A 16,878-nucleotide genomic window follows, 5' to 3' on the forward strand; every position below is an offset into this window, starting at 1 on the left:
GAGTATGTAACTAAAATTTAATTTTGTGTTTATGATAATAAAGTATCCTCTTTTAAACCACAAACTTAAAAGTTAATGGTTTCTTACTATAATATGAAACTTAATATACATGAAACATAATTTAACCTAAATAAATATGACCTAAATATGATGAGACCGCTCTGCCTCAACTTTAGACCCCTGAAAATAACTGTAGCTAGGACCAGCTATCGATTATTGGTCCATTTTAGATAATTGGGTGACCTGTTAAACTTCATTAATAACAATATTAAATATCGTCACTACTTTTAAAAAAACTTGTATCTTCGTCTGTCAATGAAAAGAAAATTGTAGTAAGTAAGGTATTGAATGCGTATAGACTTACTGCGTTTTAACTTGAGGAGCAGCGTGAGATACGAGATTTTTTCAAAGTAGTGACGATATGTAAGTATTTACATACATGTTTAATTATTCGTCAAGAATGTAGGTATTAAGTACCTCAATTAAATTGTTTAATTAATTGGACCTAATTTTTACACAACTTTTTTAAGAAACTTATTACATATTTTTAAATAGGTCCATAGGCCTTGATGTGTTGTAATAAAACTGTAATTTTGTTTAATTTTCAAGTTAAAAAGTGTGAGAGATTACGTGTTATGAAAACAGACAGAATTAAAGTACAACAGAATCATTTTTCAATATCAAAAAACTTATAAGTTTGAATGTTTCTATTTTTATCTAGGTACCGTACTAAGTACCTCCACCTGTGACCCAGGATCATTAATTTCTATAAAACCAACCACATGTCCACAGACACCTCGATTTACATACAAATCGTCGACAAAGCGCTAAACAATCGGGAAATAATCAAACACATACAAATGACGCTGTTATGTCCGCGAGGGCCCCGGTGCGGACAGCACTTTCCTACTTAACGCATTGTCGTATAACATATCAATGTTTAATTGAAAAGTAACTTTAGCTAAAGCTGCCCAAAGTTTAAATTCCTAGTTTTATTCCTAATAGGATAAGAGAATGAAGACGCTCGTGAAAATTAAATTAGCAACTTTCGCAGAGTCGTATGATTTTAGATGGACTGCGAAATTGAGTATTAACTCAAGCCACTAAAGTCTAAATAGGTTCGTTAAAATATACTTATATGCGTGATTTATCCAACAGATAGCTTCATTTTTATTCGGAGACAGTTGACCCGGTAATCAGAGACCGGTGACACTAAGACTTACTTTACATAAATACAAATAGGCCTTATTTGAATGCAATAGAGTTCATTTGTATTAAGTCTATTATTTTTGATAATATCGCAGAGCGGAAAGACAACTTTCGAATGGTCAAAACGCACCGCTAGTAACCTATGGCCTCGTGTGTTCTTCACACTACAAAGTCATATTTCTGGCGTTCCTTGGTCTATAGGATCGCACACATTGACCACGATCGGAGGTCAGGGTACGCTGGTGTTGTGATGATACGTAAGAGTGTAAATTCGTCGCCTGTAGTGTGCTCATCTTATCATATGTCACAAGTATTTGTTGGAAGTATCCGCTAATGCTAGCCTTCTATGTAGTGTGAAAGTTCAATTTTAGATAACTTAGAGTGCTGGATTACTGTAATGTCTTCATTTTGAGGCTAAGTTGTACTAATGAGGTTGAATTGTTTACTTGTCACATAAGAAATGCGCAAAATATATTAGCTAATCTAACCAGCAATATATTTCGACGAAAGCAATAGAACCATGCCACAGGCTAGCCTTCGTGTATTAAATGAACTGCTTTATTTTTATTCAATTTAACTTATGGTCTTGCATTTTAGTGCCCTTGTTGTTATAAATAGTTTACTATTACATGCATAATAATTATATGCAGAAGTAACTACATGCTCAATTATTACATTTATTACCTGTACACCAATTCTACTTATAAAGTACCATGCACAACTGTTCTCTAAAATAGTTTGTATATAAATGAATATGTCTTACCTACGTTTCTTCCCGCAGAGCCCTTAAATTTTATACAATTGCGAAGGGGATTTACGAGTACATCGCTATTGCAAGGTTTACGCTATTAAAATCTGGGAGGAACTCACGTATAGAAGAGAAGGACTTATCATTCCAACAATCAATCCAATGTTCAAATAATCCAGTGTCTTGTAAAATGTTGAGCGCGTAACCAAAGTGTGGCAGTTCCACTTTATCATTGAACTCTCTTTCTTCGCACATCTTGAACTGACATCTCGTAAAAATGTTATTCCTCTCGCCTCAATTTCCAGGATAACTTGAGGATAGCGAACAAATTCCGACCTGTGACGTGAACGTCAAAGAGCATATCCTTCAAAATCCTTAATCTATACTAGAGGTCTAATAGGTCTAATAAAAAAAAAAGGTCTGATAGGTTCTGGTCAAAGAGGATCAAGTATAAGTATACGAAGTTATATAGGTCTTTGGTTCTGGTGTTGATAAGGATTTAATGTGACCATCCTTTTTAATTTACATAAACATCTTTGTCAAAACAATTTGTCAACCGTGTTATTGTTTACATTTTAAATTAATAATGAATTTACATTTTTGTAGCTATCTAATATACGGGTAGGCATATATTAACCCGCGTAGTTTATTCATATTTCTGTTGCTTTTGGCTGCACTCCTTGTCCCGTGAACGTTTATCAAACTTTTATTAAAAATGTTATCCGTGCATAAGGTGAGAGTGCATACTGCAGGACTATACGAGGTAAGCCAAGGTTCTTAACTATAAAAAAATATAGTCGGTATTTATTATTTTTGAATAGCATTCTAGCAGACATCGAACGATAATTTAAGTTTTTCCAATCGCAAAACCCTCAGATGTGATATTGGTCTCATGTCTACGAAAGTGCATTCAACCCGCCGAGAGATGTCATCTATCACCGTCCTTCTCTAATTCACGAACTCAAATTTCAAATTTCCTTCCATTTTCAAACTTGATAGTTCGATTTCCATCATGCCGTCCCCCTCACACGGGTGACCTCGAAACTGTCACATTGATAGGCCATCTCGCACCCCCGCCAGAGTAGGCTGAGCTGTCGACGATGGTGTTTAAGCCTTACGCGTATGGGATTAGGGTCGAGTCTGTCGAGAGCGGGTCGGGTTGTGCCGGCGGGCGGTGCGACTGCAGCGCCGCGCGCAGCCGGCGGGAAACTTGGTCAAGGTCACGCCGCTCTAGCGAAAATCGCTGCAGTTTGCCATTCAAATGGCTTTTCACACTTCCAAAGCTCTTTTCTGTGTAACTTTTATCTTATATGAACTATTTTGTAGCACTTCACTTAGTTTGGTTCTTAATGTTCTCAAGCTGGTAAATATGCATCTTATTTAACCACATAGTAACAAGTATAGTTCGTCCGGCCACAGTATAAGGAATATTCAGTAGTTAATCTCCGGCAGGTAGATGCGGGCGGTCTCTACTGCGCAAGGTCACGCAGGGTTGAACAAAATTACTATAAAGTTAATCAATCAACTTCGTAAAAAGTAAGTTGTTGTTATCTAATAGGTACTATTAGGTAACTGTAAGTATTAGTATAACAATACCACACCAGTCAATATTGAATACACAAAAAAATATTATTCATATATTAGTCTCATAAGCGCAATATTAGATTGTGTAACGATCCCGAGCAAAATGAGATAGTCACGGGGACGGCTTTTCACATCACGTATGTGGTAATTTATATGTTATACTTAGATATTATTTAAAACAAAAACGCACTTTCTACTACGTACCATTCAAGTAGATACGTGTTTTTTCTTAAATACTGACGAAATAGTATTTACATTAAATGTCTGAATAGATGGTTCCACAATATTTAAGTAGGTACCAAACTTTCGAGATAAGATAGATCGCATCATCTACCTAAATAAAAAACAAGTATTTGGTTGCAAAGTAATTAATGTCGTTACAGGTAAATCCTTATTGATTTTAATGCATCACTATATCTCACTTTTACCTAACGCTGCAAAAATATAAGTATAAAAACCACTTACTTTTCTGGAAGTCTAGGAATTGTGAAGAATGTTATATCCGGATTTTAGAACTGTTAATACATCCATAAACACTACAGTAACGAAATGACCTCGGCACTGACGTCATTTTCACACACATCAAAACAGCGCGCAAACGCGGCCCCGACTGTCCAGCCCAATAATTACCAGTTTCGCATGTTTTCGCTGCATGCGAGGGGAGGGAGGGGGACACACCGCGCGGCGTGAAGTTTGTAAGAAGAGTTATTACTGGTTTATACTGTGGTCCGGCGGTGTAAGAGCCAAAAGCCATAAAGATAAGCTAATTATTCATCTATTGTTAACCATTGTATGCCATTGTAACAAGTTTTATGGCTTTTAGCTCTTAAACCGTCGGACAGACTATAATAATTAGTATCTACATGTACTGAAGGTTTAAGGGCCTATATTTTAATCTTGAACCGATTTACTTTGGTACAACACCAGTTTTGTTTAAATAAATACTTATAAAAAAAGATTCATAAGCATTCCAAACTTCTAAAAGTTTTTATAATTTACATAACATAAATCTAGCACGAACACAAGCTACTATTATACTTTAAGCTAATTCCTATTTGAGTGGGTAGTTAATTAACACCTGTTAATCTGCCACACGACCCATTAAATGTAAGAAAACACATGACGCAGCGCAGCCCGCCGGCGCAGCGCGCCTGCGCGAGGAACCTCCCTGTAATTCTATTAAAACATTTTCTACATTTTATACAATTACCACGGGTATTACCTCGTAAACCAGTAGAAACTCGAATGACTAAGGTGTTACATGCAGTAATTTGAAATAAAAATGCAGACATACGAGTATAGTCTATGTAACAAATCTGACAGATGCTAAACACTGAAAGTTATCGATGTTTCAGGCTAACGAAGTAAATAAAAGAAAGAAAATGACTTTCACGTTTCAAATGGAGGTGCCAGGGTACCCAACTGTGCCCTTACGTGCAAGAAAACATGCGAAATTCATTCAAAAACTAAATATACTCTATTCTAAACAACCCTCTAGAATACTTACACTACACACAAATATCCACGTTAAAAACAGTTGTCACGTACAATAGCAATAGCAAATATCACCGCACTGATCGTCTCATCACACCACCGATGCACTTTTCCACGGATTTCCACGGCTTCAGCTCGGCTCGGCTGGTGCAGGGCCGTCGCGCGCTGACATGTGTCATGTGCGGCGGCGCTCGGGCGCGCTCGGCCGCGCTCGGGCGCCGCCGCCGCGCTTCGGCGCGGCTCGTGGGGTAGGTTCGGGTATTGATCGGGCGCGGTCGGCGCCCGGCCGCCGGTCGCCGGTGGCGCCCTCGCCCGCTAATGAGAGCTGATGGCTGTCCATTATTTAGCAGCCTCCGTCCAAGAGTGCGGTGCAAATTAATGGCGATTTTATTGATTTATTGCGGCGAAATTAAAGATTGATTGGAGTTCCTCGAGGAGCCTGCGGCATGCGGCCTCGTTGTGGCTCCACGTGGTGGCCCACATGTGGCGGCGTACGGTTATACATGTATGTTATACAGGTAGCGTATCGCAGGTGTAACTGTCGCATTCGTAACTGAACTTTTAAAACTCACTGTTTCTGTCAGTGTCAAACTGTTTTTGAAACTTTTTGCGATTTTTACCGTCATTATTTTTGATTTATTTATTCAATGAGTCAATTTGTGTTGGGCAATATTTTCAGGGTTGGTTATACATATTAGCATCACGAGCGCAGTGTCACGTTGCAAACATGAGAGGTAGTTTTCAGTTTAATTTATAGGTGACGAAGTGACGTAGTTCAGATGGCGCTGTTGTGCATTATCCATGTTGTAATTTAATACGACAAACTTTTCCTGTCGCTAATATGAGGAATTTTTACATTGCCATATCTATCACTAATCTGTAAACATTTATAAAGTAGGATCTAACAATACTTTTAGGAAGCATAGCTTTATATTTAGGAAATTCTAAGCTAATATCGACTGTTTGATCATCCATCTTCTAGAATATGCTCCGTACTCAGCATCAATCAGACAATCACTGCAATACCAATTTCATTCAATTTCAATTTCATCGGACCTATTTGAAATTATTTAATCCATTTCAATACATGTTTAATCTACTTCTAATACCTACATTAAAAAGTAGTTTTATACTGAGTTTATTAAAATGTCATGGTGTCTAGAAAAAGTTAATAAGTTTTAAGAAATTCTTTTAAATCTTAATCAAAAATTCGTCCCAGTTTTGACTTTATATTGTACTTAGAACATACGACAAAATACATCTTCATAACCTACGTAGCTATTCCGTAGTCGGTTAAAATGACGGGCAACAAAACCAACTAGTCAACGCACTGTCTCGGACACAAAGGGATGTATCGGCGATCGGCGGCCAGATCGAGTGCACTTGTTTTTCACTGTCTGAGGGGCTAATTGCGCAATTTTTCATTCGCGGCCCTTCCCCCCTCTTTCTACCCCTCCCAACGCTGCCCTTTCCACTACGTTGGACCCCCCCATTTGGCCATTTCAACTACTTACTTTCGAAACATCGTCCAACGCCACTACTCAAAATCAAACGCTGTTTTAAAAAATATAAGGTTTATTTTTGGGTGTTTTATGTGAGTGAAATAGGAGATTCATAGAGTAAGAAAGCGATTTGATAGAATAGGGCTCTTCACGCATAAATATTAACGCGGTACTTAGTGTTTTGTTTTACGAAGCGTTTCCTTCGAGAGCGGGGGCCGGCGCGGGCGCGAGCGCGGGCGTAGCTGCAGTACGTATAACTACTGCTAAGTTCAGTGTGTTTTTGTAAATGCTGTTAAACTTATAAGTAGTTGAAGCCTACAGCAGCTGGTTTACTCAAGTCCTTAAGTGCCTTATATCGGGAACCAAAAAGCAAAAGAAACGATAAATAATTCGGAACATCTTAAAGTATACAAATACACATATCTCCTGCAAAGCTTCATGAAAACTCTGTACCAATAACGACATATAACTATCAGCAAAACGTATCAGTGTACTCATTTTCACAAGAACTATTAATCTGAGGTAGTACCGTCAGATATTCCAAAAACATCATTTCATATTATTTACAACTTAAAAATCACCCAACTACACTTAATCCAAAAGCTCCCAAATATATACCAGAGGCTTAGAGTAAACTATTTAGTTTAGACCATATTGGCACTTATACTTCTTCAAATTGTGGACCCTAGCCGAAATACTGGGATATAGCTGGGTGGTATTTCTTTACGCTCGGAAGCAGTTTTGATATCTAATTAATAAGAGGTGAGTCGACGCCCGGCCGCCCCACAAAGAGTAATCGTGATAAACCCAACTACATAAACATGTTTGGCGGCGAGACGAGAGACAATCATCATCTAACGAAACATGTCATGAAACAGCTCCTGTGATTTCCATTCGTTTATGTGCCACAGTTTAAATATTTACAGTATTTTAATTTTGTTATAAAACGCTTAGGCATGAGGGGGTTTGGATTGGACCGTAAGCCCACCACGCTGGTCCAGTGCGGGTTGGTGGGTCGTCAGAGCCTCGTTCGTTATTCAGCAAGGTATACCACGAGCAGGAGAGGTTGACTTGGGGCCCGAGTGGTATTATTTGGGCCCCGTAAATTATATCAGGGTAGATCCTAAAGTAGATGTATTCACACCATTATTGTGGAAATCAAACTCAAGACGTTCTTATTAAAGTAATATAATACTACATATCATGTATTAAATAATGTATAAATCAGTTTTTAAATCAGATTCCTGAATCAAAACATGGAACACAAAAGAAAAATGTTCTAAAATTAAGAAAAGTCAATGCAAGCATATGAATAAAATATGTGAAGTCTGAACTAAGGGAACAGATACAACTCTAAAAATAAACTCTTGCAACCCATGGCACAGACAGTTAAGATACTGTACGGTATAAATATTGTTTTTCACATATCAATCCAATCATTCATAAAGTTGAGCTATGTATCCGGTGCGCGCGCGCAGTAGCTAATGAATAGCTATAAGACCTGTAGCTCCGGCTGTTTTGATACAACTATAATTGCCGATATCGGTGCTGCAGCTAGTGTTCCCACACTCGAGTTTCATTAGCAGTATGATCGTATCTTATTCGCTTTCATCGATCGATGAATTTAATCAGACTGTGGCAGTTTGGAAATTATTTATAGTATTACGTGAATACAACATTTCTATGAGATATTCTGAACAGGGGTCTTGTGAATTAAATTCAATGTCAATAAAACTGCTCTGCGGCATTTATACTGTATGCTTCTACTTCTTCTTCCTACCCTTATCCCACATTAAGTGGGGTCGGTTATACTGTATGTTTATACCTAAAAATTAAATACAAACGGACGGACTTAAACGAAACTGTGTGAAATCTGCTCGCCGACGTTATAGTTAGTGTCATGGCTAATCTGTATAGGCCGGTCATGAGTATTGTTCACTATCGTTGTAGAATATATCGTATCGTTGAAGAATATATCGTTGAATATGAAGGATATTTTCTAATTGTAACATATTTTTCACGCGGAATGTTTGGGATATTCTATGTTCAATATTTTCTTCTGTTAATGAACAAAGCTTTATTTGTCTTAATGGATATTAAAAACAGTTCGCTAAAACGAACAATGACGTCCCTGATTACAATTTCAAATTCTCCCCATAACAACAAGCGGATCATCCAAATTAAACGCAAACTCCAATAACGCCCATTAAAATAATATCACGACGTCAATTAGGCTTTCTAGCTCCGCCCAGAAACTACGACCACTTAGCAAATAAAACATCATCGCAACCCTCCACAAAACGTCACCAAACGCTTCTTGAAGGCGGTCAGTTAGGACGTTTTTAAGAGAAGGACAGCAAGACCCTTGCAATAACTCGCTAGATGCCGTGACGGGAGGGCATTACTGAAGACAACGGTAGGTGCGGCTCGGGCCTATTGACCGCGGGTTTACGCGTAAACACCGCTCCCTACCGCGGCGAGCTCGGGAACACACCAAACAAGCACACCACGCAAGCTCCTACATACACTGCCCCAAAAATGGAGAGTGATTTGAGCAGTACTCCACCAAAACCAGCAATGGTTAGATCCGCTAGCGATACGTAAAGAGTCCGTTTCAAGTTAGCAAGCCGCAAGCTAACCTCCAGATGAGTGCGTACAAATCACGTTTCGCGCGAATCAATACTTAAGTTCAGGCGATCGTCTCCCTGTTTATTGCAGGGGGTTAGTTGTGGGGGGCAGGGAGGGGGGCCCACCTGACCATTACTAATCAGCTCATCCCACCGACACCTCTGTAATTGTACGTGCTTTATTGCGACGTTTGATCGGTAGTGGCTCGTCCGCTTTGAGGTTGCGAGTGAACTTCGCTGATAGATTTATGCGGAATGTTGTGTTGGTCGCTTTTATGAGAATTGTTTCCAAAGTACCGTTGCGTTTGCTAAAAAGTAATTTGTTTTGAATGTTTTTCGTGGAATAGTTATTTCTTTTATACATTTCACTTTAACGTTAGGTTACTTTAGTGTTTGTCACCGTCACGCTACTCACGCTATTTGGAACCACTCCAAGCTTTTATGTTCTAGCTAAGGAGCTCTAGATTATAAATGGCATAATGTTCGCTCGTAATCGAAACCAATTGCGTATTTACTTTTCTGGTGTGTATATTTAAATTAGGTACGTATTAGATGGTCAGAATGTCATAGAAATATTATTACTTCTGGTTTTAAGTGCGATTATTATGAACTATCCTTACTTAAAACGTATCAGGGCAAAACCTTTGGTTCAAAAATTAAATACTCAAGTATATTAATAACATGTGATAGAAATAGCAGCGATTACTGCATTGTTTTTGACGTAATGCCCCCGGCGACGGCGATGGCGCTGGCGGCCTAGTTTCGCCTCGAGATTACGCCCGACTTATTGTTATACCATCTCCGGCACTCCCTCCGCGACCGATTCTTCATATTTTTTATCTTTTTTTGCAATCACTAATTTTGTCCGACTTTTCAAAGACAACCCTGTATTAACAAGAGCTATTTTAAGTATTCGGATATTCAAATACCTACCAAATTAATGATCATCATAATTTACAGTACAGTAGCTACTGTCGCTAGAGTAAAGTTAAAACTTATTTTCGTTGTCTCTGTGCCACTGTTTTAAGCCCCTTCTTATAACTTCTTGGAACATTTTTTACAGAAGTACTAAATTGTCACTTAAAATCGTTTTGCAACTGTCAATAATCTTTCTACTTCTTCTAATACTAACGATTGGTGTATATAAATACAAATGGCAATTGCATAAATATGGCCGACCTAGTTTGGAAGGCCTTGATCGAGTGTTGTAACAGGGAGAGTACAACACAGAGGGTGTGAATTTATGTCCGGCGCGAGGTTCGAGACGTCCCCCACTTTTAGAGAAGGGTAGAACTATGGATGTCTTTTTATTTAAAATGCTTGCAAGACTAACCTCTAGTACGGATCATCCTCCTACCTACTTATTAAAACGTAATTGTCATGGTCTACAATCCTAGAAAATTTATTGAATTTATGTTAAAGTCTACTAAAATTGTCATCTAACAAATGAAACAAAGCCTTACTAAGTACGTATAAAACTGCACTATAACCTATTGGACTCTAAAACCTCACCTCGCTCCGCGAACTAAAAAACATCGTGCCTATATTGCCTAAGAAGGCACAAAATGCAGACACTCAAAACAAAGATGATTTACTTCTGCAATGTAAGCTTTCGCGTAAATCAAGTAAAAATTTAATATTATTCAATTCCAACATCTACCAACTAAACAGGTACATATTCGTAACATGTCCAACGGTACCCTGAAAACGTGAAATTAATTTCGTTTCTCGATTACGTATAATAATTGCAATAGGTCGGCAATTACCATAGCGCAATCACGGCATATTTCCTCCCACAAAAGGTCTTATTTCCGTACAAGTACACGGCATTTACGACCTTACGAGCACACTGTACGCGGTGGTGGCGTGCTGGCGTAATTGTGCGACTCCAAAATATATAATTTGGTTGGTTACCCCTGTCTGTCACTTTGACGATTTGACTGTTTAGGCGTTTTGTTTCATTTTGGTAATCATCGAAAATTTGTAAAAACACAATTTAGTTAATAATAAAAAATATTATGGCGTAGAGATGTGACGACCCCATCGCCCACTGGTTTTACCAGTGCAATCAGTCAACGCAGGGCAGCTTGTGGCGAGCTGTTGGGGAACAGCGACCCCACGTACCGGAGTGCTCCTGGGGAGTTCTGTACCCGTAAGGCGGGTGGGTGGAACAGGACTCTCTACCTCTAGCTTGCCTTGGCTGGCCGTCCAGAGTGGACTCGTTAGGGATACATGCCCCAGGGGTGGAAGTGCAAATTTGTGTAAGACGAGAATTGGTACAGTGGCGTCACGGCCACTGGGCAGAAAGCGGTGTAGGTACACACCTCTCGACACCCTTGAGTTCTCACACCGGTGTTGCCCTTGAGCCATCTTGGATGTCGCTTTTTGTAGGGGCCCATCTTGTGGGGACGAGTCACCACAGATGTCATATATACCATAGATCAAGCAAACGTATCTACTTAGCGTGTCAAATGAACTCAGTGAAATCCACTGAGTTGTCCGTCTTTACTCGCAGCTTGCAGCTTTCGGGCGTCAGTTTTTGTAAGTTGAAGTCAACCAAAACATAAAAAATGCCTCGTTACGTGATATTCAATTGCAACAACACAAAAATTATGAACAATCAAGAGCCTGAGACATATTTAAAATTACAGGCAAGAATCAACTTCAGTACAAAATTTGACACGCTCGGCCCCTATACAAATATATGAATTTGTTTCTTCTATCTAAATTAAGTTCTGTGCGAGTCACCATCTGCCAGAAATAAAATTGGATACCGTTTTATTAGGCAGACGTCCGGTTTTTTATCTCATAGCCCAGTATTTAATCCATAACTTTCATCCAATAGCCCAGTTCATTTTAGGTTCCATTAACTCTCAAATAGTCCTTACACCCTGGCGGGTGTTGCCTCTGCGTGTGTCCCATGATACGGGTAAGGGCAACACCCGCTCGGTGTACCCCTTACATTTCATGAAAGTGTCAAAAGGGCCTCTACGCGTTGGCTTCGGCCCCGCGCACGCCTCCCAAAGGTCCGGAACACCATTGTTCCGTGATGGGAAAGACATCAAATTATTATTTTAATAGTTCCTGCCGCTGTTTGTGTATGTTTACTTGGCACTCTTGGCAGCTACCGTAGTATTCAAGTCAAATTTGATCCCCTCCTTATTCATCAGTCCCTCTTTGTTGAGAGTCCTAACCACTTGGTTTTACTCCTGCACGGGAAGCATGGTCGCGCGATAGACGATAAAATAGCAGGCCGTCCCTATCGCACTATTTGTAAGTGCGATAGGGACGGCCTGATATTTTATCGTCTATCGCACGACCATGCTTCCCGTGCTGGTCCTGTGATTTGTCGCCATTAAGATTGGTCTCGACCCCCCATTGCCCTCCTCACCGCTTGTTGTTGTTTATATGTACCTCATTACAAATGACAGTGTTGAGTAAAAGAAACGAGGGGAAGCCATTGTCCAGCAGTGTGATACTAAATTAGGCTGTTAAAAATCAGCTATGTTTGTCACAAACTGAAAAATAGTGAGGAGACTCAACGGTTAACGTTTGTCAGTTCATTCAGACATTTCAGACCCACCACGTAGACCACACTGAAAGCGCGTCCGTGATCGATGTACGTGAACTACGTACGTATCTAACCCTTCTTCCTCTTCCCCTCGGACCGCCCCCGTTGGCGCACGCATCTAATATAATCCGTGTCGTTTGGTATTTAAAATAAATAAATCAAATTAAGAAGTTATAAATCCGCTACAAAAATAGGAGTGCATAAATATAAAGGAGCTTAGAAGATAAGTCAAATATACACCGCCTGCGTTCTCTGCGCGCCTGGTACCCCGGACCGTGAGTTACAACGTTTTTGTATTGTTACTTTGGCTGCGCGTAAGCGCCGTCCAATCAGCGCCCGCGCACGATCCCTATTGGCCCGGCTGACCACTCTTACCGGCGCGCGATAAGACTAGTTCCGACCAAAGAGTATAATAATAGTATTATAAAAAGAGAGCCATCTCTCGACCAAACGTGGACGCACGTTGATGCAAGCGCCCCAAGCGTGTTTTTGCTATACTAAATCTTATGTATGTGTGCACGCACACATGTTTACCTATAATTATTACATTCCGGGCTCTCGTAGTCACCAACAATGAGATGTATTTATTTTTTATTTTATTGACTACAATAATATCATCGCGTTTTTATTTCGTATAATATTGTTGCAGACAATAAAATGTAAAAACAAAACATCTCATTATAGGTGACTACACAGTCAAGGGGCAGTCATGAAAAAGTAAAAAAAAATCAATATGTGCCGATTGATGTTCAATTTATTGTTTGATCACATATTATAATGTTTACACAAGCAAGCCTGACCAGAAATACATGACTAGGCACCTTGTTGCGGAATTTCATAAAAACTATTTTCTTCATAGGTATTATGCTGAATTGTCACCGCATGCATCACAATAACAGCGTCGGTCATAGTCATTTCTGGTCAGGATTTAAATTATTATTGTATTACATGACAGGGTAAAATAATTAACAATAAGTGTGCTAATAGTAAATAAATCACTAATACAAGAGGAAATTGGCCCGAAACCTGTCGCAGCAGTCTCACCAAATTTTAACGTCTATAATAAAGACTGTACACGATAAAATCTGGCCAAACATAATATGGCAAATCTTTTAATAGAAAGTGAATTTTCAAGCAGGACCGTTTCCATATAATTTGTGGATATCAACCTACAAATTAATTGCCTGTGTGGTGACGGGTTAAGAATTTCACCACCCCCTTTCTTCCCGTGGGTGTCGTAGAAGGCGACTATGGGATACGGGTTAAATTGTGGCGTAGGCGAGAGGCTGGCAACCTGTCACTGCAATGTCGCAGTTTCGTTTTCTTTCAACCCCTTATTTGCCAAGAGTGGCACTGAAGCTTTAGTAGTTTCATGTGCTCTGCCTACCCCTTTATGGGATACATACAGGCGTGATTGTATGTATGTATGTATGTAAATTAAAGATATAAACATACCATAACGTTAGTTGGTCTATGAATTTTAGCAGTGTATATCTCATGGTACCAGTATTTTTTGTCCACTGTCTTCTGGCAGTCTTTACAAAACTTTCAAAGATTTTTTAATGTTCAATAATATTAGCCAAAATATAACTGATGACATACCTACTGATTCCACAATAGTAAACATTTTTCTGATTGTAATAAGATTAAGTAAGTTCTGAGGTTTTCTAACTTTGCTGAGTTCGACTTTTTGACACTTTTTGGCTTTCCCATATAAAAACAACTTTCAGTGCTTGGAGTAGAAAGTCTTCCTGACTCCTAAATGTCGAAATGAGTTACAATAACTATTTTTTTGGTATGATGACATTCTAATGCGTGTAAAACAGCTTTTAAAAATATAACTACAATTGTGAAAAGTGGGATAGGAAGCCTGTGAAGATTGTCAAAAAACGCTGGACAAAAAAATTGAAATGTACTTTGCACTATATTCGGCGAAACTCACACATACTCATGCATCACGACGAAAAGCTACTATTATTACATAGTTTAAGATATACTGGTTAATAAAAGTACAAACATTACTTCAAAATGTGGATTCGGTGAAAAAATATTCCATATTATGCATGGCCGGATTTTATCGTGTACAGTCTTTACAAGAGGAGCTCTACGCCAAAACCGAAATAAAAATGGCAAATAATGCAAGCACATTAACTTCTTTTTATAGTCATCTCAGTCCTCGTGTTATGTGTACAAATTTTTGTACAAATTCAAAATTAATTTTGAACTTTTATTGAGTAACAAAATAAGGCCTTAGGAGGACAAAAGTAAATGACATTTTGCATAACCAAATATTGTTAAAAACATAGTTTTTGAGGTACAGAAATTTAAATATACTTATTTTCATTAAAACTTAACGAGCCTTCACAATTATTTCAATGTTATCATTGATAAATAGAATGATTGATGATTAAACCAATCGACGACGTTTGAAGAACGGCGTTGTTCATGTAGTCTGGGAGAAGACTTCTTGACTTGTCTTTTCCGAGGCCACGGGGACAAAGCCGTCCTTCAAACAACGGAAATTAGTTTAAAAACATATTTACTCGCGAGTCCCGTTTGCAATTTTAAGTATTAATATTAATATAAATAATTATTTCTTATTTTTATGAATATTGTAATAAATTTGAGCACTTTTTTAAATAGGATCGTCGTTCTCTGTATATGTTTGCTTCCTCGACAAAATTCTATTTACAGAGCGACACCAACTATGTATTAATACATTATTAGTAGTTTTAGTGAAAAAATGTTTAAATGAATCATGATGCTCTCCACAATTCGAAGGAAAGGCGACAAAAGAATCTGTTAAATTCATTATATTTTCTTTTATATTATTTTTACTCAAAATTGTTTTTAAATACAGTAAGTGCTGGACAAAATGCATCATACACTGATAATATAAAATAAACTTTCTATTGTAATTTCTTTACCCTTAAACTTAATATCACAGTTGTATTGGAAAACTTTTAGCTAATTTCATGGCGTATAATATACAGATAATAACATATCAATGATCGTACAATTAATTTTTTACATGAGTATAATTAATATAAATATCAGTACTTTAGGCTCTGGACAAATTTGATCATACAGTAATTAAAATACGAATGAAATGCAATGTAGTAGTGTGTATGGCTTTCATCTGCTTTAGATATCGCTGATTGTCTCGGAGGAACATTTTCTGTTAGAAACTGAAGGTATTTATCTAACCCAAGCTTTTTCCTGTGTGCCTACTAAAGTAGGCAAAGTGGGTATAATTCAGAATGACATTTGATATTTTCTTTATTTTTCCAAAAACTTCCTTAAATTTTGGCATGGATTGATTACATGAGATTATGTTAGCCATTCAAGCTATTCATTCCTATTAATCATAACAAACGCATGAGATATACATACTGGTATTATTTTTCAGCCATCGCCCGTCTGAATATATATGATGTGTTTAATAAAGATGACTGAAAGAAAATACTAGAATGTCTATTTCATGCGTTCGTTGTGATTCATAGGATTAAGAAGCTTCAATGGCTAACATAGTGTCATGTTATCAATCCTAGCCAAAATTTAAGGAAGTTTTTGGAAAAACAAAGAAAATATCCAATGTTATTTATTCTGAATTATACCCACTTTGCCTACTTTAGTAGGCACACAGGAAAAAGCTTGGGTTGGATAAATACCTTCAGTTTGTAACTGAAAATGTTCCTATGAGACAAGCAGCAATATCTAAAGCAGATGAAAGCCATACACACTTGTACATTGCATTTCATTCGTATTTTAATTACTATTACTATTTTATTGTATGATCAAATTTGTTCAGAGCCAAAAGTACTAATATTTATACCCATGTTAAACAATAATTGTACAATCATTGATATGATATTGTCTGTATGTTGTACGCCATGAAATTAGCTAAAAGTTTTCCAACACAACTGTGATGTTAAGTTTAAAGCCCCATTTAGATGGTACGAGTTTCTCGCCTCGAACGTACGATTATCGAAGTACGAGAAAAATATCGTATCATGTAAACTATGCGTACGATATCGCTCGGGAGGAGGCGATAATCGCCTCACCTTTGATGTTTGTATGTCTCCGTGTAAACAAAACACGTATGCGAGAATCGTATACGAGTTTATGCGCTACAGTCGAAAT

The 16,878-nt window shown here is 38.1% G+C and overlaps 1 protein-coding gene across 1 annotated transcript in view; it reads right to left on the reverse strand.

Annotated features, from left to right (window-relative positions):
* LOC125226879 (voltage-dependent L-type calcium channel subunit beta-4) overlaps positions 1–5,183 on the reverse strand; it is a 202,160-nt gene extending 196,977 nt beyond the window's left edge. Inside the window, 1 exon segment of the mRNA XM_048131038.1 lies at positions 5,049–5,183. The gene's annotated coding sequence lies outside the window, so the exon portion shown is untranslated.
* Positions 5,184–16,878: the final 11,695 nt, after the last annotated feature.

This window comes from Leguminivora glycinivorella, chromosome 6 (assembly GCF_023078275.1).
Source record: "Leguminivora glycinivorella isolate SPB_JAAS2020 chromosome 6, LegGlyc_1.1, whole genome shotgun sequence".
Lineage (NCBI taxonomy): Eukaryota > Metazoa > Arthropoda > Insecta > Lepidoptera > Tortricidae > Leguminivora > Leguminivora glycinivorella.